Here is a 26,904-nt window from a genome sequence, read left to right as displayed (position 1 = left end):
ATGGAAGTGAAACATGGACGATAAATAGTTTGGACAAGAAGAGAATAGAAGCTTTCGAAATGTGGTGCTACAGAAGAATGCTGAAGATTAGACGGATAGATCACGTAACTAATCAGGAAGTATTGAATAGAGTAGGGGAGAAGAGGAGTTTGTGGCACAACTTGACAAGAAGAAGGGACCGGTTGGTAGGACATGTTCTAAGGCGTCAAGGGATCACCAATTTAGTATTGGAGGGCAGCGTGGAGGGTAAAAATCGTAGAGGGAGACCAAGAGATGAATACACTAAACAGATTCAGAAGGATGTAGGTTGCAGTAGGTACTGGGAGATGAAGAAGCTTGCACAGAATAGAGTAGCATGGAGAGCTGCATCAAACCTATCTCAGGACTGAAGACCACAACAACAACAACAACAAGACAATTCGACAATACAAGACATTAGTTTCCCAGGAACACGAGGAGGAGGAAAAATTGTTGTATCAGCTGACCAATGGCTCGTCTGGAAAGAAAACCCCGCACATAACGTAAATACCGTCGCTCTGTTCTGACTGATGCTGGAAGATAACTAGCACGCCTGGTTCAGTATCGCTTTCCAGTAACTTTCACAGTCATTTAGATCTGTGTGGATGTGGTTCACTGTTTCTGTATTGAACTCGAATCTCAAAAATATCACCATCCACTGTTATCGGCGACGAAGGCTGGAATTTGCAGGCTAGTACCGCAAGTGGGCGTCCACAGAGTGGCGAAATGTGGTTCCCTTGAGATGAACCAGGTTGTATGTTCCATCGGATAGATGGCCTCTGGAGCGTACGTCGTAAACTGCTGCAACCAAACACCCTGCAACAGTCGTCGAAAGAATCCAGGCCGGATGTGGCAGCGTTATTGACTGCCCACGGCACCTGAATCCTCATGGTTCTGCATCCCCGTCAGTATCTGCCATAACCTCACTCACTCTCTTCCGGCACGTCTCGCAGCGATACGCGCTGAAAAAGGTGTTTATTCAGACTTTTGATAGGTGATCACTTCAATGTGACTGGACAGTGTATTATCACCCCAAGGCCGGCCGGTGTGGCCGTGCGGTTCTAAGCGCGTCAGTTTGGAACCGCGTGACCGCTACGGTCGCAGGTTCGAATCCTGCCTCGGGCATGGATGTGTGTGATGTCATTAGGTTAGTTAGGTTTAAGTAGTTCTAAGTTCTAGGGGACTGATAACCTCAGTAGTTAAGTCCCATAGTGCTCAGAGCCATTTGAACCATTTTTATCACCCCAAGAAATCTGACTTCAGCAGAGTCGTTCCAAGTGCATACAATCGACGAAAACTTGAGTTTCACGTCAAGCTGAATATACTTGTCAGTAAGTTCTACATTAGAATCTTAGTCACTAGGTGTCCTGTGGATAAAATACAGTGCTGCAGCCTGCGAGTGCGTTTTTCACCGTTTATAGCCATGTCAGTGAATGCAGATGAATACCGATTTAACCACGAAAAATTATTTTTTCTTTAAGTCTAACAGACCTGCCAATGGGACCTCTCCCTAGACGATCATCTTCTGTACCAAATCCTCCTCCTATACCAACAACACAATCTGCGCTGACCCGCCCTCTCCACACTGCTAGACGTAAAAAGCCTGCGAACTTGTATGGAATTCCAGGTTCATGTTTGTACTACGCTGGTATGCTATTCCAGTCAATGACATCCGCCTGATTTCATCTTTTCTGAGTAATCTCTATCATATGTAATCGTATAAAGAAGCTGCAGCCTCTCTCGCCTTTCCACCCAACTACATCTGTGCTGTAACGACCTGTCCTATCGCCACTCCTTTATCTCCCGCCTATTAGTTCTTACCCCCATACTGATCGAACAGTTTCTTTGCATATTATTCATTTCAATCGTATATCCACCCAAATTCCTAACTATAATCAGAATCATCCACATGGATTATAGAACAATGCTCATCATAATCGTAATGACAAAAAATTCTTCTGCATTTCATCGACCAAATATTTGTGTTAATCTGCAAATTGCCTCTGTCAGTGGCTGAAGAGCGGCAGCTGTGTTCCCGAACATTTTAATGGTCGCAGCAAAATCATATAAACAGCCGCTTTGTACTATAGTCGTCTGGAGATTTCGGCATCGCATACCGTATCTTCATTGTTTTCTGCTATCCGTTACACTCGAATCCAGAACTGGCTTTCCAAACAATTTTCTTGTTCTTATCCTACTTCTACTACTACTACTACTACTACTACTACCCCCTTCCATCTTCTTTTGCCTTCCCCATTTATTTACAGGATCGGCATTGTTATATGGGATGTATCAATGCTGGTGCTGTTTGATGGCCGGATACTCTTACTGAGACAGCACCATCTCGTTTTCTTAAAGCGCATTTTAACCACATTAATTCTACTTTTGTATTTCTAGAGTGATTGATACACTGAAGTGCCAAAGACACTGGTATAGGCATGCGTATTCAAATACAGAGATATGTTAACAGGCAGAATATGGCACTGCGGTTGGCAACGCCTATGTAAGGCAGCAAGTGTCTGGCGCAGTTGTTAGATCAGTTACTGCTGCTACAATGGCAGCATATCAAGATTTAAGTAAATCTGATAGTGGTGTTATAGTCGGTGCACGAGCGATCGACACAACATTTCCAAGGTAGCAATGAAGTGGGGATTTTCCCGTACCACCATTTCACGAATGTACCGTGAATATGAGGAATCCGGTAAAACATCCAATCTCCGACATCGCTGCGGACGGAAAAATCCTGCAAGAATGTGACCAACGACGACTGAAGAGAATCGTTCAGTGTGACAGAAGTGCATCCCTTCCGCTAATTGCTACAGATTTCAATGCTGGGCCATCAACAAATGTAAGAGTGCGAACCATTGAACGAAACATCATCGCCGGCCGGGGTGGCGGTTCTAGGCGCCGCAGTCTGGAACCGCGCGACCGCTACGGTCGCAGGTTCGAATCCTGTCTCGGGCATGGGTGTGTGTGATGTCCTTAGGTTAGTTAGGTTTAAGTAGTTCTAAGTTCTAGGCGACTGATGACCTCAGAAGTTAAGTCCCATAGTGCTCAGAGCCACTTGAGCCATTTGAAACATCATCGATATGGGCTTTCGCAGCCGAAGCCAACTCGTGTACCCTTGATGACTGCTCAACACAAAGCTTTACGCCTCGCCTGGGCCCGTCAACGATAACATTGGACTGTTGATGGCTAGAAACATATTGCCTGATCGGACGAGTCTCGTTTCAAATTGTATTGAGCTGGTGGATGTGTAAGGGTATGGAGACAACCTCATGAATCCACTGACCCTGCATGTCAGCAGGGGACTGTTCAAACTGGTGAAGACTCTGTAATTGTGTGGGGCGTGTGCAGTTGGAGTGATATGGGACCCCTGATAAATCTAGATACGACTGTGACAGATGACACGTACGCAAGCTTCATGTCTGATCACCTGCATCCATTCGTGTCCATTATGCCTTCCGCCGGACAATTCCAGCAGTATAGTGCGACACCCCACACGTCCAGAATTGCTACAGACAGCCTCCAGGAACACTCTTCTGAGTTTAAACATTTCTGCTGGCCACCAAACTCCCCAGACATGAACATTACTGAGCATATCTGGGATTCCTTGCAGCGTGTTGTTCAGAAGACATCTCCACCCCCTTGTACTCTTACAGATTTATGGACAGCCCTGCAGGATTCATGGTGTCAATTCCCTCCAGAACTACTTCAGACATTATTGAGTCCGTGCCACGTCGTGTTGGGGCACTTCCGTGTGCTCGTTGGGGCCCTACACGATGTTAGACAGGTGTACCAATTTCTCTGGTTTTTCAGTGTGAAAGCTCGGTAGTGTTCCGTAGATCTTAACTTGAAGTTATGTGTGAATACTTTTTGTTGGTGATTGTAAGGTCTGATAAAATTCTTAGTTTCACATACGCAGACGACGACAAATTTCATCTCGCTATTAAATATTCAAACTTGTTTTTGTTTTATTGGATATAGTACTGTTCCTGTATATTTAGTAAAGTTCAGTTATTTCTCCAACATCTTTCTGTACACAGGTTCTAAAGTATTCTTCAGCATCGCTTCTTTCGTAACAACATTCCAAAATCAGTAAATTTTATTTGTTCCTCCTGTTTCCAGAAATCACGACCACATCACTTCAGGAACTAACTTTTATTGTCTTTATTAAATTTGAATCATAGCGCTTATACATAACAAGGATTATGGTTAAAATTTGTTGAAATACCGTATTTCTTCCATAAAACATCTCGATTAACTTCGATTCAATGACTTTACTTGCTTTCCCTAAAATCGCTTCAGGCGAATTCCAGGATTGTTTGTTTAAGAAGCCGTGGAAGATTATTTCGCCAGCGCCCTTAAGCTGATCAAATGCTCCATGTCTGATGATTTCTAACACCCCTTCGTTCCTTGTTCCTTTGTTTCTTTGTTTGACCGAGGATGACAACAGATGAAAGTTGACAGATAAATAACGAAGCAAGTAGATGTTTATTTTATCTCTAAGTCAATGTTTGTATAAAGGCCTAACTTCAGTTGTCTGATGCTACTGCAAGCGTCCTAGATCCGTGCGTTTTTATGTATTAACGCCACTAAGAACATCAAAAGGAAACACATGAACTCTCCACCAGATGCTGGACCGCTACTCAGAGAAACATGTAGTGTGAAGTATTAATATCCGTGCAGGAAATACGCCAAATGGGCTGCACCATGATTCGAACCATAAGTCTCTCACGCTACTCTCAGCGTTTCGTCACCCAGTGCATCGCATGTGCGTCGTTCACAAAACGTATACGACGTTTTATTCCATCGCAGAATGCAAAGCAGTACGCAACCGAACGCAATGTACGCGAGAGGTTGATCATCTAAAAAAATTAACGTTGATTCATGCGTTTGTGTCTGATGTATAGTTTAAGAGAAACTGGCAGAGGCTGGGATGCCGATTCCGTGAAAAACGCGACTTTGTGACAGCAGCCGACGGCTCGGTGTCGTTGGGAAGGCAATTTTCAGCGGTTCGCTCCACCCTCATTTAGGATTCTGCTGCTCGTTAACGCCCCGGCAGCATCGACCTCTGTGCGCCACTGCCTCCATGCCGTCTGTTTTACGCAGAATTCCATACAGCGGATGGAGGCCGTGGGTGTTGCAAGTGGAATTCTGCCAAGTTTCGGTCCAGTTCCCACCACAACTCGATTACACTATAGACTTCCAGGAGAAGCTCCACCATATACACTCAGTACAGAACACTACGGGGAAATGCCGAACTTCAGGCGCGCTTAAAGTGGCGTCCGTCACTTTATCCGTGTTATGAAAGTGAGCTAACAGCACCAACGCGTGTTAAAGGGTGTTCAACCACTGCATCACAAATAAAATCGTTAGTGCAAATTCTGTTTCTAACGACGCGTTTCTAATACTTACATTTTTCCATGTTGTTTGTTTGTGCGATATTGTAGGTAACTGGATGAAGTCGTTCAAAGAAGTACCGCATATTTGAAGTTGACACTACGGCTATTTTTCCTTCAGGTTTTGGACAACGAGGGATCTCTTGACGCTTACAGTTCCTTCTGATTTGCACATTTCTTTTCTTGCTTTCAGTATTCTTTCATCTTTACACCATGCCTTTGTTTTCTGTCCTCAGTCAACTTCACACCCGTAGGATACTGCTTCTGCCTTGGCATCCTTCTAAATTTAACACTTTCCTTCTTAAAATTTCTCTTTGTGCTGCTCTTCCGCTTTAATGTTCAGTATTTGTTAACCATTTTTAACTTTTTGGATGCAATTTGATATAAATATATTTTCCCACATTTACTTGAACATATGTTTTATCATACATTTGGCAACCAGGTCGTAAAAATTTGCAAAGGACATCTGTCTTCTTTTACTTGTTGTTTCTGTTACTTTTACTGTATTTTGAAATACGTCATAATTGCTTCTTAATTTCCAGGCGTCTTTGCCTCTTACTGGGCCTGATATTTCCCTCTTAATTCTTCTCTCTAATATTTCCAGTTTGTCTCCACTGTTTGACAAAAAACTGAAGAACCCAGAGAGGTGGAGGAGAGACTAAATGAAACTACATGGTATGGCAGGATATGTGATGTTATTTCACTGATCACAGAATTGACTCAAATTTACAAAGAACTTACCAGTATGATCCCACTTACCAGTATGACGTTTCACCACCACCGGCCTCGGTGCATAAAATGACTCGGTTGGGACGAATGTCTTAAAGCCGTTTTATCCCTTCTTAGACGAGCTGGCCCACAGTTGTTGTCGCAGGTATCCTGGAAACTGACACTGGAACAGAGTTGACATCCAAGCTGGCCACGGGAGTAATAGTGCAGTGTATGTTTGGGCGTATAGTGTGCTGACACAGCAGCGCTTTCTTATCTGTAGTGTCATTTTACAGCTGAGATGGTTGTGCATGCTACATTTCGTTGACTGCAGCGTTAGCAGTTACTTATATCCAAGGCCATTGCAGAAATCACGTGACAAGGCCAAGTGGGAGAGGGAAAGGAAGGGAGGGGAAAGCAGGGGAGAGGAGAGGAGGGGAAAAAATGGTTCAAATGGCTCTGAGCACTATGGGACTCAACTGCTGTGGTCATAAGTCCCCTAGAACTTAGAACTACTTAAACCTAACTAACCTAAGGACAGCACACAACACCCAGCCATCACGAGGCAGAGAAAATCCCTCACCCCGCCGGGAATCGAACCCGGGAACCCGGGCGTGGGAAGCGAGAACGCTACCGCACGACCACGAGATGCGGGCAGAGGAGGGGAAAGGAGAGCTGTTTTGCATGAAGCACCCCTCTGCCTCAAACAGCCCAACTCTAAGGTCAAATACAGTGAAGTATCTCGTCCGCGGAAAAATTAATCAACTGTGTTTGCATTACTGACCTCCAAAAATTTGCTTAAGGAATGGCTCATCAGTCACATTGTTAACTTCGATTTGTAGCTATACACTGATCAACCAGACCATTATGACCACCTACCTAATAGCTGGTGCACTTTTGGGATCCATACCAGGTCGGATTCAAGACAGACATCGAAGTAATTCAGAGGAGAGCTGCTAGATTTGTTACCGATAGGTTCGAACAAAACTTAAGTGCTAAGGAGATGCTTCAGGAATTCAGATGAGAATCCCTGGAGGGAAGGTGATGATCTTTCCGAAAAACACTATTGAGAAAATTTAGACAACCGGCATTTGAAGCTGACTGCTGAACGATTCTAGTGCCGCCAACATAAACTGTGCGTAAGGAACGCGAAGATAAGATTCGAGAAATTAGGACTCGTACGGTGGCATATAGATAGTTGTTTTGCCCTCGCTCTACTTGCGAGTGTAACAGGGAAGGGAATGACCCCCCGCCACGCACCGTATCGTGACTTGCGGAGTATTTATGTAGATGTAGATGTAAATGCCCGCCATATACCGTTGGGCCTCAGACTTCCCTCAGTCGCTACCAGCCGTAGCCTGTAGGCATGCGCAATGGCGCCCCACGCCACGACATCAGCAGTAATACTGTTCTCCCTCGCTAAAACACTGGAAGAATGAATCCTCTTCCCAGTCGCCGGCATACTCTCTGGCCATAGGTATGCGGTGTAGTTCGGAACTGCGATTCATAACTGAACTGACACTATTGAAACGGTAACAACACTAGACACGCACAACACTGAAGCACTCTGGTGGCCGTTCTCCCTGTCACAGAGAGTAGTAACTCCAATAATTTACATATGTGTCAACGTTGTATGCGTCTATAAAGCTACATTACAGCTGACCGTATCTTCTGGGTGCTTCACATTTTTTGTCAGCCAGTGTACTTTATAATGTACTGTCACGCATTCAATTACGCTGAGGTGCTCTGGTTAGGTGCTCTGTTTTTAATGCTCTGTTTTTGCATTTCTTGATATGCACTTTTTTATTGTAAATATTTTTTGTTATTCCATACGGTCTTTCCTTTTCTGTATCCTCATATGTGTGGCAGGTTAATCTGTCCTATTTTCTTGAATTATCTCTCCTGGATACTGAAATTTTTAAAATTAAGCTCGCTGAACAAACCCACCGTGATTCACTGTTGGAAGAAGTGAATAAGGTAACTCTAATCTTATAATCTGCTCCAGATGTGCAAATTTTGGAAATTTGTGGTAAGATCTTAAGGGACCGTTCGATTCCCGGCGGGGTCAGGGATTTTCTCTGCCTCGTGATGACTGGGTGTTGTGTGCTGTCCTTAGGTTAGTTAGGTTTAAGTAGTTCTTAGTTCTAGGGGACTGATGACCATAGATGTTAAGTCCCATAGTGCTCAGAGCCATTTGAACCATTTTTTTCTTAAGGGACCAAATTGCTGAGGTCATCGGTCCCAAGGCTTACACACTACTTAATCTAACCTAAAGCAACTTACGCTAAGGACAACACACACACCCATGCACGAACGAGGACTCGAACCTCCGACGGGGTGAGCTCGCGAATCGTGACAAGACGCCCAAGACCGCTCGGCTAGCACGCGCGGCCAGATGTGCACGTGATAATGTTCCAGTCATGTACATCATTCGCAAATGAGCCCCAAGACTTGATGTTGACTTCTTGCACAACTGCTATCTCAGAGAATGGAAATATTCAGCTGATGGAAGGACACACGGCGGTAGCCCCAGTCCACGATGATCGATGATCGTCTGTGAGTTACTCTGAAACACCATAATCTCGCTAAAAGCAGTAATTTCTGGCGGTATAGACTGGAAAAAGTTCTGAGTGTGGGAGACTGTAGTACAGAAGTGCTCTAACCGCAATTATCCCAGGTTGTCGCTGATATTTCCACTGAGATTAAAAGTAGATACTTTTCAGACCATTTCTGATCTGCGATTGCTCTTGAATGCCCACGAATACTTCTTATCCCAAGTACGTACAGTTATATCCCCATGAGCGCAACAACTGTAATATCGAGAAGCGAGTTTGATAACGTTGTGGTCGTCATTAAAGTGACAAGCTAGCAGTGTTGCTCTGAGATGTCTGTCGAATCAAAGTACCCATTTCTGTTCTACTACAATCTCGACAAAACGACACAGAGCCTTCTTCATGTTGCAACCTTCCTGTCGTTGGATTTCTCGGAAGTCTTCCTGAGGTTTTTAACGAACATTGTGTTACACATTATTCACATGCAACCTGAAAGTGATTGACAAGTGCATACAATACATTTCAAGTTCATCACAATTCGCTGCTGGAGGAAGTGGACAAGGTTCCTCTTACTGGCTAATCTGCTCCAATTGTGCACGCGGTACTATTCCAGTAACATAGATCACAGATCATTCAAAAATGAGCCGAAAGAGCTTGTGTTGGATCCCTGCAGCAACTGCTGTCTCGTAGCATAGCAATATTCAGCAGAGTGCCGGGACACTCTGCTGCAGCCCGTCTGTGAGTTTCAAATTCTACTCCACTACCTTCTAGATCAGAATGTCTGCCACTTACGGTAAACCCTTAACACAGTGAGTGCCAGTACACGTGTCATTTCACTCACAGAATGACTGTTAGTACATTCAAAGGCAATCATCAGTCCTTCTTTTCTGTCACTTCAGCATTGGGCCCCACCTTACAATGCAGCAAACGATGCGCATATTGTGATATTGACAAAGACACTCAACGATAAGGAAACTTCCTGGCAGATTAAAACTGTGTGCCTGACCGAGACTCGAACTCGGGACCTTTGCCTTTCGCGGGCAAGGTTCGCAGGAGAGCTTCTATAAAGTTTGGAAGGTAGGAGACGAGATACTGGCAGAAGTAAAGCTGTGAGTACCGGGCGTGAGTCGTGCTTCGGTAGCTCAGTTGGTAGAGCACTTGCCCGCGAAAGGCAAAGGTCCCGAGTTCGAGTCTCGGTCGGGCACACAGTTTTAATCTGCCAGGAAGTTTCATATCAGCGCACACTCCGCTGCAGAGTGAAAATCTCATTCTGGACACTCAACGATAGTCTACACTCACCAGACAGGTACACCCCATCCTGATTCACGGCAACTACACACTCCTATTTACAAAACTTTATGTTCGACACTAATTTCTGCTGCTAGTACCGTAGCTCTAAAAAGAGACAAATTCAACGCCGCTTTGCCCTTGAAAATCTCGCTAGTTGTTTCGAAGAAATTATGATATTTGGAACTTATGATTTATCTGTTTTGAACGTGAAACCGATTCCTGTCTTATGCAGAAGTTAGAAATTTCATAACCAAATTAGCGAACCCGTCAATACTGAACACGTATGGTAACTGGAAATACACTGTAAGCCGGGGTATCTCTGGGAAATATGTCTGGGCGCATTCGGTCCCTCGTTGCGATTTCAGCCGCTTTGGAGGTATGTGATTCGAAATCGTAATGAATCATACAGAAAATGAATGAAAAAGAGCCGTTATTTTCGTTTTTACTTTTTATTCTTTTTAAGTTTTTTTTTATTTATTGTACCCAATACAATTACAAAACTTCATAAAATACATTTTTAGTTTCGTGGATACTGTGTGATAAATGTATGGACTGGTTTTCTGAACTACAAGTTCGTCAAAACGCAACATACAATTGAACGTGCGGTAAACACTGTGGTCGTAAATAAGTATCAACGTATCTGAATATCCAACCTTATTCCATCTTCATTGTTACTGAAAACGAAACACGGATTCGCTTAAACTGAACTAGTGAATTGGTTGAGATCATTGGTATGTGGGATATGAGAGAGAGCTCTGCAGCTACTGGATCCTGCGAGGACAGTAGCTTCAGTGTCTGTTATTTCGCAGAACTTTTCATCTTCAAACAAGTAGCATTACAAACTTTCGGCGCTTCAGATTGTTTACCAGTGTTCTAATTGAAACGTCCCCTTTGGAAAAATATATGCTACTGTACTGGTAAACCTCTTACGTTATTTGATTTTCAAACAACTGAGCAAAACTGAACGTACTCAGACATTTCTCTCTTTACTTATTCTGATCATCTCCAAACTGACACACAATATTTTTAGCGCAACGCAGTCTGACTTTCAATAATTCCTACTAAGGAATGGCCCTGACTAACAATAACCTATACCTTTCATGAATCACTTACCTCACAAAAATCTTCGTTACTCGAACCACTGCAATACAGCGAGCGGCAATAATGCCAGCTAAATAAAAGATTCTAACTACTGAAGGCACTAACTACTGATAGGCATAGTTAGCAAATGAAAGATTTTGATAGAGAACAAACAATGTATTTACCTTAACAGTGTTCAAAAGTGATCATACATATATCTATCAATTCATGACATCCATCTTTACAAATTTCTTTTTTCTGGCGGACATATGTCCAGATCGTCCGTTCTCAAAACTCTGGCATCTCTCTCTCTCCACATCCACCACTGCTCGCTGCTCACCTCCAACTACGCAACGCTATGCGCTCTTCACATCCAACTGCCCAACACTACAATAGCGAATATTTCATCAATGCCAACCAGCCACAGACTGCACACAGCACAGTCAGTGACTTTCATACAGAGCACTACGTGGCGTTACCGACATAAAAACCTAAACAGCATACTTACATAGCCCCCATGCTCCCCACAAAAAATTTTACAAATTGTTTTTGGCAATGGCCACTACATATTTGTTAGAAAAAATTTATATTAACCCTAATAAATATATCAAATGCATACAGTTATTGATACAATGTTGTTCAAAAGCAAAAACTGTTCTCATAAAGACAGTCCTGCTCATTCATTACAGTAGTAATTGCAGTTTTTTTCTCAAAGTCTGAGCAGTAAAAGAAAATGCACACGGAAGTAGTGGATTTCAATGCACTCTTGCAGAAGTAGTGTTGACCTTCCAATGGAAAGACAGTGCTGACTCTTGACATGCGGACAGGTAATGGGCCACAACAGAGCAAACCTACAGCAGAGTCAGTCGAAGTTTTGAAGAATATTGGTAGGTAGGTCATCACAGAGCAGACCGACTGTAGTCCTGGTAGAGATTATGGTACTGGTGGGCCACCAAAGGTGCAGACCCACTGTAGTCCTTGGCAACTGTGCAGGGTGCACAATCACCATCGAAGAGTCTTGCGGACAATATAGCAAGTCCATAAATCACCACTTGTGCACTCACAAACCTTTTGGAATGTCCTTAGAACCAGAACTTGCAAGCTCTAACAGTCCCTTTTTTTCACATATTGTGCATATACTATGACCAGCAGAAATGTGTGCAGTGAAATGAAACTTAAATCGAAGAATTTTTGACATGAGAATTTTATGACATGAGAATACAGTTAAAAAGGTACAGAAAACATCATTAAAGAACATAATAATACAGATAACATTTGTAGTAATACAGGCTTTACAAAGGAATAGAAATAAACATATACATCAGTGCTGCCTGAATTATGACACAAGTAAATAAATAAAAAAATGAGAAGAGCTTTCGAAACATTAACTTCACACATGAGCATTAAAACAGAACAGAATAAATAATGTCTAAACATCTTTACAAAGTAAATAGCATATTATTAATGCAAATTATATATGAGGATAACAGTATTCCTCATCATAGTGAATGCAGCTTAGTATTAGAAAAATTCTGCAACATAACTCTTATCAGATAAACACATAAAGACATGAAGAACACAAATACACAAGGATATACAAACACATAGTGGAATATCACAAAAGGACAAGACAGGGTTTATTTCCAGTGTGGCCTTTGGTATTGCAGTATTTATCTTATTTGATTTGCAAACAGAACTTTCTTTACTTCTTGGAGATCTCCCTTAGTTCATCATTATTCCCAAAAAGTCCTATCTGTACCCGTTGTCCCTAAACCCTACTTTTTTGTTCATATCCTCTTACAAAATAATTTTTCTTCATTGTACACTACCTTTTCCTTTGGCCAAATCTTTTTCTTATAGCTTCTTAATGCATTTCTTCCAATTCATCACAATTCATTCTCTCATATAGCCTACCCCCTCATAAAGGTAACTTAAATCTACTGAGCTCAGATGCATAAACTAAGGGACGAGGCAATGCAGCAGCACAAAAAAATTAACACAAACAGCAATGACAAAAAATGCAAATTGGCAAAGCAAGCAGCAGTAGATGTAAATTAGCAAAGCAAATGCAACATTACAACTAATACAAGCCAATGTGCAGCAACTAGAAAAATAAATCAGTAGTAAAACTGGCTTAATACAGTGTAAATTCAGTAGGACAATGCCTGGCAAACAGCAGCAGCAAGTGCAATAACTTATACCTAAACATGATAAGGCTCAAGCAGAAAGAATATTACACTAAAGATAGGTAATGTCTAATACCTATGTCAGATCTTAACACTAGAGTGATGCATCACAATAACTTACTCTACCAAAAAAGTTACCAAATCGTTGAAAAAATTATGTATGCAATTCCTGTGAAGGGAAATGTCTATTTGTGCTCCCATTTCTAAGAAAGTAGATCATAAAATTATTATTTACTGGGTCTGTAGACAGAAAACTTTTCTATTAGTATGTCTATTAAAATTTATTTTAACCAATGCTGCAGTGCAGCTAGAAACTAGGTATTAAACAAAATGACCAAATATATGCATAAAGCGAGGCATGAAACGTCATTCACCAGCCACATGGCATTTCATAACGCAGCAAAAAATCTCTCAACTAGCAAGACGATAGATGTAAAATGTTTCTCATCATTTCATTAGGTATTTCAGCAAATATCAGAAACTATGAGCTCCAAAGTGTAATCGTAGTCTTCAAGTATGAGCGTGTCATATTTGCGATGCTTTCTGCAAAGAAAGCGACTGTAGCGTAGCTGGGCGCCTACAATGCACTATGTCAAGGTCACTTACCTTCCTTACCGAAATATTTACAGCAGCAGTTTCTGCTACAGTGACAGTCTCATATAAAAAATTTCACAGGTTGAAGTGTGAAGTGTGTAGAAACGAAATCTTATGAATAGCAGTGTTTTGATACATTCACACATGTACACGCATGTCATAACTCTTAAAGTACGATTCTTGGTTTCCAACATTCTTTTCACAAATCAGAGTCCCTAACCACTACTCATCATTCATCATCTTAATGATCATAAACACATCTTACCAGCATAATACACATCGTTGTCGTAATAACATCATCATAACAGATCAATCACATCTCAAAATCGTTGCAGCTTCTTTCAATAATTTCAAAACCTTCAATAAAGTCATCTGCCTCAGACGTACTTCAAAAATCATGATCTTTTACCAAATACATCATTCAAAGCTCTCATAGTATCACAATGCTTCTCAAAAGATATGAGGAGTTCAAAAAGTGCAGACAAAATACAATTTCATAAGTGTGAAGTTATCTAACTGTGTAATTGCGTAAACATGTGTCACTATTGTAGTAAAAAAAAAAAGTTTGTCTCTCTCAGTTAAATGATCAGATAGCTGTGTAATTCCATGTTAGAGAAATAAGTTAGCGATGTGTACAGTTGTATAAGCAAATACCATATTAGCTAGGGCTCCTAGCGCTTGCCACACACTTAGTACACAAAGCAGGCGTGTACCTCCTGCGAGTAAATGTAATTGTACCCTCAGACGTTACAGATCACAGCAATCGAATGAAATGTATCACCGAAAACTTTCTTTGTATCTTTGTAATTCAAAAATCTTTAAAAATAAATGTTTTAAGTACAAAAATTAATCACTCAAATGCGTGTCCTGTAGCGCTAAACTGTGCGCCTTGAGGTAAGATAATTCTGTGGAAGTGTCGTAGTTATCGTCCTCCATAAGCTAAGTTCTGCAGAAGTCAATGTACTTAGCTCGTCTTAAACAAAAGTGAAATGCTTTGCGTATAGATATCGTAGTTATTACGCTTATTGTCGTGATGAAGAAAGTACTGTACTGTAACGTATTGTTGTGCTACGGAAAAGGCTGTGTCATTGTAGCTATACCACAAAGTTAGTACTAAAACATGTTTTACTTTCCAAAATAATAATGCACATATAAAACAGATACACCGCAAAAGCAACAATGTAAATTGTGTCACACATCAGTAGCGTCGTGATATAATCGTGTAGCTGTCATACAAACCAAATACTAAGTCATCTGTAATCTCACAGAAAGTGCTTTAAATGAAGAATGTCTTTTCAAGTAAACCAAAATATTGCATTAAAATCTCATGAGCAGTATATCTTCCAATACGTAAGCCTTATAGTCGTTACGTAATCGTGCAACGAACAAGCAAGAATGTACACACAGTAATGCTGTGTCGTCAGTTCAAACAACAATGCATTCGTAATTACTGTCTAAATAAGTTCTCTAGCTTCTTGACTGGATAGTTAACTTCAAACATTGTTGCAGGTTAACGATTTCTAAGTGTGACAAAGCGTACTAGTAGCGTGAAGTGAAAAATTTTATGGCAAAGACTAAGTTATAAAGCAGATTATCTCTCAATAAACGGATTTACATGTGAAATGTGGTGTAAACCTTTACTCTTCCTAGTACACAGTGTTTCAACTTCAACGCAATTATCATGTGGTATACGTCGGATTCTGTAAGGTCCATTGCAAATCAGAAAGAATTTGTGACTCAAGTGTTTCTTCTTATGTGACAATGAATGAGCTTTAATGACAACTTTCTGACCAATAAATAATGTCTTTGTATTTGCTTTACCGTGTAGTTTTCTCCTTTTGTCTGCAGCAGAATTTATATTTTTAAAGGCAAATCAAGTATGTCTTTGCGTCGAAGTTTACGTGTATTCGTAAAAGGTACAAGCTCTCCGATTCTGTTTGGTGGTTCTTCATTCTTCAATACAAGAATAGGTGAGTCATGAGGCATTTCATTGAGCACGTTTTGAAATAAGTGTAAATATCTGTCCCAATACTGATGTTTTCTATGACAATAAAATCTGCAAAGCTTATTGATTTCTTTCAAAATCCGTTCAGACGGGTTGCAATATGGTGAGTACAGTGAAATAAAAACAGGTTTGATTTTATGATTTCGAAGCATGAGTGACCAAACGGCAGATCTGAATTGTCGTCCGCTATCTGAAATGACTTTAGCAACGTGGCCGACTTCACGTAAGAAATTTTTAACAAAGGCGTTGGATACAGACCGTCCAGTGGTTTTACGTAACGGGTTGAAAGAAACAAATTTTGAAGTAAGTTCAACAGAGGTCCCAAGAGATCAACAGCAGCAAATTCTTTTAATTTAGAAGGAAGATAGGAAACAACGGAGCACGATGTGCGATAGTAGATGGTTTAGCCTTTTGACAAAGTTTATGAATAGACAAGACTCTTCGAATTCTCTTTTCTATATTGTTAAAATAACAAGTCGTCTGAAGAATATGATAACATTTTCTTGGACCAAAATGTGCGTACCTAAAATGAATGTACCAGATGAGCTTATTAACAAAATCGTCAGGAATGCAAAGTATCCATAGCTTGTCATCAACAGTGTAGCGTTTGAAGAGTATGTTATTTCTAACCAGATAATAATACCGAATCTGTGTGTGTGTGCCTTTTCATTCCATTTACTTTTGACGTCTTTCCAAATCGGACCTTTATCTTGTTCATGAGCAATGTCCTTTAACGATATGGTGATGAAGTTTTCAAAGGCGACTTTCTAAATGTAAAGAATAATGAAATTTTTCTCGAGGTTGCCTTCTGTGTTATTTTTCTCAAGCCCAGCCGGTGCGCGTGACAGTGCGTCCGCAACAATGTTTTCCTTGCCGGGAATGTAGACTATTGTGAAGTGGAATTCTTGCAGAATCTATGCCCAACGTTTTAACCTGTCATGATTTAATTTTGAAGACATACGAAATTGTAATGCACGGTGATCACTGATTACTTTTACCTGTTTACCAGAAAGAAAGAAACGGAATTTGTCGAATGCCCAAACGATAGCTAAAGCTTCTAATTCAGTGACGGAATAATTCTTTTCAGATTTTGTTAGCACGCGGCTAGCAAAAGCAATGGTTTTCTGAACATTAGTGTCATTTTCTATGGCTTCTTGAAATAAATGGGCACCAACACCGACTTTAGAAGAATCCGTGCTAAGGCAGGAATCTTGTGATAGATCTGGAAGAGCTAGTATTGGCGCGTTAAGTAGCGCTTCTCTCAAAGAATTAAATTCCTACTGTGCCTGTTCGTCCCAGTTCCAAACAGTATTTTTGCCAGTGAGAGAACAAAGTTTTGGTGTAACTAGAGTTTGCATATTCAGAAAACGACGGTAAAAATTTACGAGACCTAGAAAAATGCGGACTTGTTTCTTTGTGGATGGAACTGTAATGGCTCTGATTGCTTCTAACTTTTCAGGATCCGGCTGAATGCCTTCAGAAGAAATAATGTGTCCCAAAAACTTCACATTTGTCCTACCGAATTTAGACTTTTCCAAGTTAACTGTAATTCCAGATTTTGCAAAAATACGTAACACACTTTTGAGAATGTGGTTATGTTGTTCCCATGAAGCTTCTGCTATTAGAGTATCGTCCACATATAAGGTGATGTGACGAGTTAAGAACTCAGGTAATATGGAATTTAACCCGCGAATGAATGCTGCCGAAGAAATGTTCAAACCAAAAGGAAGTTTCCGAATTTGATAACAAACGCCGAAACAACGAAAAGCTGTGTATTTTCTACATTCTGGATGAAGTTCGATCTGATAAAAGCTGGATCTGAGATCAATGGAAGACAACACTTTTCCACCATTAAAATTTTGAAGAAGTTCTTCAAACATTTGCGGCGTGTCGGATTCAGGAATGATGATAGTACTGATTTGTCTCGAATCTAAGTCAAGCCCGATCGATCAATTTTTCTCCTCAACAACATGTAATGGATTGTTGTATGAGCTTACTGCAGGCTCAATAATGCCCTCGTGAAGCATAGATTTTATTTCTATTCTAACACGGTCCCTATAATGTGCCGGAATGATGTATGGTCTAACACAAAATTTAGTATGCTCACGAACACGAAATTGGTATTGATATCCCTTGATTGTTCCTGTTTTGTGAGTAAAAACTGTGGAATGTGCTCGTAAAATCTCAAAAAGGTCCTGCCTATCATTGTCATTACAGTTCTCAGTTGTTTGAATTTTATTCTGAATTAACTCATTAGTATCAAATACGCCGTCGAGATCATCCCTGTCTATACTTGCAGAGTGATTGTTAGTGTCAAGTTCCGTCTAAAGTTCCGAACTGTTGTCTGATAAGAGGTAAAGCCGATTAATTTCCTCGTCATGGTTCAAGAGCCAATCTTCAAATTTCAAAGCTATTGACTTACCTTCTTTCTCTAAACTTATTTCAGCATCGTGAAAGTTTAAGATTGCTTTGTATTCATTCGGAAAGTCTACTCCCAATATAATTTCTGTCGACAATAATGGAACGATAAGAAAGTTCATAGTGAATCTGTGGCTTTGACAAAAGAATTCTAAGTTAGTTTGTTGGCGTACATCTACACTTTTCCAAAAATTGTACCTTGTAATTTAATCTTACGTAAAGTCAGTGTGGGTCAATCGGTCGATTTGTTGCATTTGCTAAAAGCTGTTTCATTAATTACTGAAATGGCACTGCCAGAGTTAAGTACTGCCGTAAATTTTACGTCATTTACTGTAATGTGAATTACAGGACATGCAATGTTGTTCTGTTCTACGTCGTGTTCCTGGAGTAAAATGTCCCTAATGTCTTCCATTTTTACGTAATTAGTAGCCACGGCAGCTACGTCGTCAGCTTCATAAGTACGTTTTGTGGCTGCCAGCGGTGTGAGTCATGGTCTACTGTCTCTTTGTTGGCGCGCGTCGTTATTGGGATGAGGAGATCTAACTTCTACAAATTCACCTTGCCGATTATATTGTCTGTCGTCATGTCGGTAGTTTCTGTAATTTCTTTCTTGTCGGTCACGTGGTGGAGAATTTCTCCCTGAGTCGTAACTGCGCGGTGGACCGTTACGTCTTAAGTTATTCTGTCTCCCTTGATAACAATTATTTTGGTTCCCATATTGTCTGTTTCTCTTATTGTCTCTGTTATAGTCAATATCGCGGAGAGGTGATATTTCCCTGTAATTATCATTACTCTGCCAACGGTTGTCATACGGGTGGTGTCTGTTTTGGTCACGATTTGCGTTGTAAGAATAGCCTTGTCGTGTCCGGTTATTATTTCTGTCATCGCGGAATTGTGACGGACGTGACCTGTAATGATTGTTTTCCTGTTTTCGCATCCCACGACTGTCTGTGTCAATTTCTAATTCTTGTAAAAGCCCCAGAAAACCTTCGATTTCGTCTTTGCAACGTCCTGCCAAAATAATATGTCTCAAATGTTCAGGCAATTTGATTAAGCAAATGCGAATACGTTCTGAGGGGCTGTATGGGTTTGACAGATACTGATTCTTGTGTAACATGTCTTCAAAGTATTTGACGAGACTGGCAAATTCAGAGTGTTCGAAATGTTTCATCATTATGATGCTATGTTTTACTCGGTCTTGTGTACCTTGAGACCAATATGCTGAGAGGAAGGCATGATAAAATTCTCCTTCACTGTGACAGTCGTGAATGGCCGATCGCATTCTTACAGCTGATTCATTCTCTAAGTAGCCACACATAAATTCTAATCTGTGCTCTAATGACCAGTTGGGAGGAAAACACTGAGAGAATTGATGAAGCCATGCTTGTGGATGAATGTCGTTGCCGGAATTCTTAAATGTTTTGAATTTACGTGTAGTAATGAACAGCTTATAGTCAAAGTCATCACGACGGCGAGTCGCATATCGGTCACTGTTACGTCGTGTCGGCGGTTCCATCTCAAAATTCGGTGCTCCTTGCCAATTTCTTTCATAATTTCCGAAATTCCCTGGGTTATTATTTTGTGGCTTTTCCGTATTTCTATGTCCCTCTTCCCATATTGGAGCGCGAGTGTCCTCTGAAATATGTAATTCTTGTATTACTTGTGCCAACTGATCTTGTACTTTCCGGATTTCTCTTTTGTGTTTCGTATTAATTTGATTCTGATTTTGTTTGACTTTCCTAATTTGTTCGTACTCTTCTGTGTCATTAAAGACTACCGGTCTTGTGTCATTCAGATTATCATCTACCTCCGTAGATACATTATTTAGCTGATCCGAAAGTACGAATACTTTCTTTGATAATGAACTGATTTCCTCAGTGTGTTTTTCTGAACCAAGTTTCAGAGTGTCCATTTGTGTTGAAAGCGTATCTACTGTGTCCTTTAAGTTTTCCTGAGATTTTGCAAGTTGGGTAACCGAATCGGTAGATGCAACTGAGTCAATTTAAGCTTGCAAGGTGTCGTGATTTTCATGAACAACAGTTTGCAGTTCTTTTATTGCCGCTTCGTCATTCTGTAATGCATTTTCATGCCTCGAAAAAATAGGTTGAAAATGCTCACAAATTATGTTTTTACGTCATTACAGACTTTTTGACATTTAGATTCAATTTTAAGTAACTCTGCAGTTAAATAATCACGCGTTTGTTCCATTGAGTATAACTTTTGAAGCTGTTGCTGTGTTTGTCTCTGATTTTGTTCCATTGTGTCTAACTTTTAAAGCTGTTGCTGCGTTTGTCTCTGATTTTGTTCCATTGTGTCTAATTTTTGAAGCTGTTGTCCCATTTGTTGCACTAATTGTAATAACAATGCACAGGTGTCTGAAACATGTTCCTCTGTACTTTTCGGCAGTGCATTTGCACCGGCAACATTCGCATTTTTAAAAACAGAAAATGTGTATTGACTTGATTGAGAAACGGGTAATGAATCAAAACCTGAATCTACAGTATTTGCAGGATTGTGTCCTGTCATTTCGGATTCCTGGGGCGAGCTGTTGCCGACCGACCGATCGACAATACTACCCTGTTCACTAGCTGTTTCACTGTTTACACCATTATTTATTGCCTAGCCCATTTCCATATCCACAATTACCAAATTACTATATTGACCATTCGTTAATTCCTTACACGGTGGAGCTAGCACACTACTCTCGTCTTCACTGTGATTTATCAGTTTACTTTGGAGCCTAGTATTACGTTTTTCACACGCCATAATTGTCACAATATTTCACACGATGACCCGAAAAAGCACAATTTGAAGTGTAAAGTAAGAAAACACATTAACATAGCACTGAAAATAATATCTAATTAATTGTAAGCACAGCTGCGAAATATCTGGTGCAGATTTACATGCATGCCACAACTGTTTTACAGTATAACAAAGAAAAACTACAACCACAAAGGAGAGTGTCTCTACAATTACGCGCTAGCAATAAACGGTAACTACACTAATTACACAAACTACAAGAAAAAAATCAGAAGATTCCAGTGAGGTATCCTCAGCTAAGGCTCGACATATGAAACGTCCCCTTTGGAAAATTATATATTGCTGTGCTGGTAAACCTCTTACGTTATTTGTTTTTCAAACAGCTGATCAAAACTGAACGTACTCAGACATTTCTCTCTTTACTTATTCTGATCATCTCCAAACTGACACACAATATTTTTAGCGCAACGCAGTCTGACTTTCAATAATCCCTACTAAAGAATGGCCCTGACTAACAATAACCTATACCTTTCATGAATCACTTACCTCACAAAAATCTTCGTTACTCGAACTACTGCAATACAGCGAGTGCCAATACTGCTAGCTAAATAAAAGATTCTAACTATTGAAGGCACTAACTACTGATAGGTATAGTTAGCAAATGAAAGATTTTGATAGAGAACAAACAATGTATTTACCTCAATAGTGTTCAAAAGTCATCATACATATATCTATCAATTCATGACATCCATCTTTACAAATTTCTTTTTTCTGGCGGACGTACGTCCAGATCCGTCCGTTCTCAACACTCTGGCATCTCTCTCTCTCCACATCCACCACTGCAGGCGGCTCACCAACTGCGCAACGCTACGCGCTGTTCACATCCAACTGCCCAACACTACAATAGCGAATATTTCAACAATGCCAGTCAGCCACAGACTGCACACAGCACAGTCAGTGATTTTCATACAGACTACTACGTGGCGTTACCAACATAAAAACCTAAACAGCATACTTACATAATCATAAGTTGGTAAGCCATAAATACAGCTTTCCTAATGTCTTTTCTGTTACACTGATTGCGAGGAAGAAACCAAAACAGCACATAGTTGTGTGTACAGTACCTGATCAAAATTATATATACAAGGAAACAATATATATGGGAAAAACAATTTGTCTAATGGTTTAAATGCTCTACTGTCGTATTTAAAACCGACTACGAGAAACGAAACAAAACCGCACTTTTTCACAGCACAGCACTTTCTTCCCCCTTGTTTGTTTTAGCTGAAAAACTGTATATTATTGTTTAAAAAAATATATAGCCTATATCCGCCCGAATGTTTATTAGAGTGTCTTGTAAATATTTGAAGGAAGTTGGTCAAGAAATTCTCGAGAGTTTTACTGACAATGTTTTCCCCCTCGTATACTGTTACTTTTTGTGGATAATGAAATACATCACGTAGGATGAAGACACAAGGGTATCGGGGTTGATTTGGGGAAGGAGACCAAAATGCTAGGTCATCAGTCTCATCGGATTAGGAAAGGATGGGAAGGACGTCGGCCGTACCCTTTTGAAGGAACCATCCCGGCATTTGCCTGAAGTGATTTAGGGAAATCACGAAAAACCTAAATCAGGTTGGCTGGACGCGGGACTGAACAGTCGTCCTCCCGAATGTGAGTCCAGTGTGCTAACCACTGCGCCACCTCCCTCGGTCAAGGTTACCGCATCGTAGCAATACTAGTATAAAAAGGGCACAAAGGAAATATAGCTTTCGTTTTGGTCGAGTCGTTTACGTGTCTCGAGTGCTGATTAACCTGAAAAAATAAGTGTCTTTCACAAAGAGAAACTAGATATGCTACTTCTTTACAGCTATACACAAAAACATACCCTGGTGTGATAAGGGAGCTTTTAAGTTAGTTGCACTTATCTAATTAAATCTAGCGGGTGGCGCCAGGTCAAAGCGATGATTAAAACCTTCCTAGTATGGTACTTGATATGGAAGGCCATCAGTATCGTCTGTAATTATTAATGTCCCTGACGGGTCATTGAAGTGTGCAGAAACGTATGTTTTTCTGATTTGGTAACAAAATAAACCATTATGGCAACGCATAAAACCAGCACATGCGAGCTTCCAGAGGAACGTACATAGTGTAAGCACCTCTCAGGCATACGATACGTTTCAATGGGACTGATCACCAATAAGTTAAAAAGGAACAATATCGATTTTTCGGTGGAGGAATGACATGCAGAGAGGTAACGTTGGTTTCTGAATATTAGCAATTATTGGCCATACAACTGAGTTACTCTTTTGAACACATATCTCATTTATTGGTTTATCCTCAAACATTGACAGTAATCAGAGTATACAGAACGTAATACCGGGTGGTTATAATTGAACTTTCCCTATGTAACACGTTATAACACGGAAGCCAATTACCGTGCGAGGACCAAATTTGGTAGTATTGATGTCAACGACTTGAGGAAGAGAAATAATACAGAATCAGTTCAACTGAAACACTTTTAAGGTGCTGCTACGGTACATCATACCATTATATTCCGGCACCATTACTGCTGCTTAATGTGATGCCCATCAGTGTCCAGAAGAGTCTGAAAGCGCAAAATTGCATTCTGCACAGCAGAACGTAGCATGTGCGTAGGTATGCTGGCTACCTCTCTTGATATGGTAGCACATCAGCACATGTGTCAGTATTTCCCTGGTAAACCCTGTCCTTCAGGTAGCCACACGAGCAGAAATCACTGGGATTGAGATCAAGTAATCGTACCGGCCAAGCATTTGGAAACGATCGGCTGATAATTCGATTGTTTCCAAATGTGTTTCGGAGAAGCAGATGAACTTCACGAGCGATGTGCAGTGGGGTCTCATCTTCCATGACAACTGTTGAGTTCAATGCGTCTCTCTCCTGTAGGGCGGGTATGACATGCTGGCGAAGCATGTAGCAGAACGCTGGCCAGTCTCACTGCAAGTGTTTGGTCCTTGAGCGCCAACCTGTTCAAAGACAAAAATGGGACAATGATGTGCGTAGCCTTGAAACCACACGATACGGTGACAAGTTCATCGTACAGAGAAACGTCATGTACAGTGACTAGAGGTGGAGATCCCCACACTAGGAAATTCTGTGTGTTCACCTCACGCATCAGAGAAAAATGAGCTTCACCTGTCCTTAGCATGGTCCAGAGCCAGCCCTCGTCAACTTTAGTCCTTGCGAGAAAATGGAGAGTGAAGTCAACACGTCGTTGTGCGTCCTGTGGTGCAAGCTGTTGTAAAATATGGATCTTGTACGGATACCATTTGAGAATGGTTCGAAGCACCTTCCGTACAGTGGACATGAGATATTCAACTGTCGTGACGCAGCACGCACACTGTCTGACGAGCGGGGGAATGGCACGCAACGTTGTCTGCCATAGCATTTCATCAACCACATATGGTGCAACCGGTGGTCGGTCTCTTCCCGCAGTGACGCCCGTTCTCCAATTGATTCGAACTTCATGACGCTCCGTAATTCTTTCAGCCGGCGATATTGTCTAAGTACAGCTACAGCATTACTGTTGTTTTGATAGCAGAGCTTCACCAATAATGCCTTGCTCCTTTTGTGCAAGCTCATATTGACATGTCAACAAGAGCACTGCGACTGGTCAGGTGTGTGAGACTATGAATCACGCTGACTGATCACGGCACCTGGTGGCCATAGTTGGAACTGGAGGCTGGCGCTGTGACGCATGGAAATCATGCACCCCGTACTCTGGACATTAATGCAACCAAGTTTAGTACTCGAATGGTAATTGATTTCCTTATTATAACGTGTTAAATAGGGAATGTTTAATTATAACCACCCTGTAGTCACGCAATTCATGCATCAAGTGGTCACCACAGCTGGGCAAAAAGCAAAGCTGAGTACACACAACAAATCCACATACTTGAAACTACTGACTTACAGGTTGGCTACAACGGCCACTATCCCTCCAGAACAGAGCAAACAGAGGTCAAATGCTGTAAAAATTTTAATAGTTTGCTTCATACTAAGTGAGTTCTTCCTCCATCATGAGTCGGTCACGGAGAGAACATGTGGAGGGTGTGACTAAACAACTGGTCAGACATAATCGACGACGAAATTAATAGTGAAATCGACTATGTGACACTAGGATCGAGCTGAGATGCCCTCATGGGCTCAGCATTCGTTTGCGGGGTGCGGGCTTGCCGACCGTGTGGTTTCTGAGCCGGGGACAGAAACTGCTGCACCTCAGTTGTATAAGGCTTACCTAGGCATGCAAGACTCTGCCTGGGTGTACCATTATTTCCCTAGCTGTTCATGGGACCAAGATGGACCCAACAAAATTTTCTCATCCTCCTCCCAGCGAAATGGGTGAGCCGCTGATAGGTACCAACAACCAGTCGCTCAAGAGCCCCAGTGCGACGGGCCATCAGTATTCTGAGCATGTTGAGAGTAGTTCAGTATTTAAAAACAGAATGTATACTGCATATTGGAAAGTGTTTTTGATAGTTAAAAGAAGAGAGGGAAACTCTGAGAAAGTTTCCTCTTTCTACATTCAAAGGATTTATAGGGAATTCCATGTACTTTTAAATCTGTCAAGCTGTTGAACAATGGCACAATGTTAATCGAATCCTCTCGTTTCCAACAAGCAACAAAATTTAAGAAAGCGAAAAGGATTGGAGAATATGCCACTGAAACTGAGCTCCATACCACATTCAACTACAGAAAAGGTGTTTTGACGATCAGGGATCTGATGGACGTTCCCAAAGAAGAAATGAATGTTGAGTGGGCTCAACAAGGCACTGTTGATGTGAATAATATCATGAAAGGGATGGAAGGTAATCTGGTCAAATCCGACTCGTTCATACTCACTTTTAATAGTACAAAACTCCCAGACCATGTTAAGGCAGATTTTCTTTGCTTGAACGTGAGGCCCTATGTTATTGACCCAGTGTCCTGCTTTAAATGCCAGCACTTTGTGCACACCACTCTAGCACATAAGGGAGAAGCCACTTGTGGCAAACGTGATAAAGCAGCGCACAAAGGAGTTAAATACTCATCTCCAGCAAAGTGTGTAAATTGCTCTGGGGATCACCCTGTCTGGAATATGGACTGCAGTGTCTTCCTTGAAGAAATGAAGAGACAGGAGATTAAAACAACAAAGCACATCCCATATGGTGAGGCCAAAAAGATCTATAGGGCCACACGTTCGCTACCTCATTTGCTTCAGTTCTTAAACAGCCAGTTCAGAAAACCAGTGCTGCTAAACAAACAGGGGTTGCTAGTGTCAATATTAGTACCTGCATTTGTAAATGCACTTGCGCTGCTGCGGTGATTTTGAAACCCATGCCTCCTTCCAGAAAATCATTGAGGAGCTTCCTCCACCTCCATAGGTTCAGTCTGGTCCACCGTCCAGTGCCATCACTACCATTGCCACGGTAGTGACTTTGAAGTCCCCCGTGCCAAAAAATCAAAGGCAAAGCGTTAACCGCTGATGGAGAAAGGAAGTAAGCAGTCTGACGATGTCGACGTCGCTCTCTCTCTCTGACGTCTTCAGAGCTCACAGACCTTGATTTTGGCCTGTGGCACTCATCTCGCCCCAAGACTGAGCCTCCACCCACAGCAGGCTCTCCTTCTTGGCAGAAAGACAGAATGAAAGTGCTACCATCGTGATAAATGGATGGTTCTCATACTATAGGGTAACGTTAATGGGTTCATGACACGTGGGGAGGAACTGAAAATCCTAGCACAGAATCGGCCCCTGTATTTGCGTTTGCAGGAAACTCATTTCAAAGCATCTTATGCCCCTCTACTATGGGGCTATACCCTCCATCGCAAGGATGACCAGACTGGGAAAATGGCAGCATGAGGGATCGCTG

Source organism: Schistocerca americana, chromosome X (genome assembly GCF_021461395.2).
Source record: "Schistocerca americana isolate TAMUIC-IGC-003095 chromosome X, iqSchAmer2.1, whole genome shotgun sequence".
NCBI lineage: Eukaryota > Metazoa > Arthropoda > Insecta > Orthoptera > Acrididae > Schistocerca > Schistocerca americana.
Note: the sequence above shows the minus strand (reverse complement) of the source record.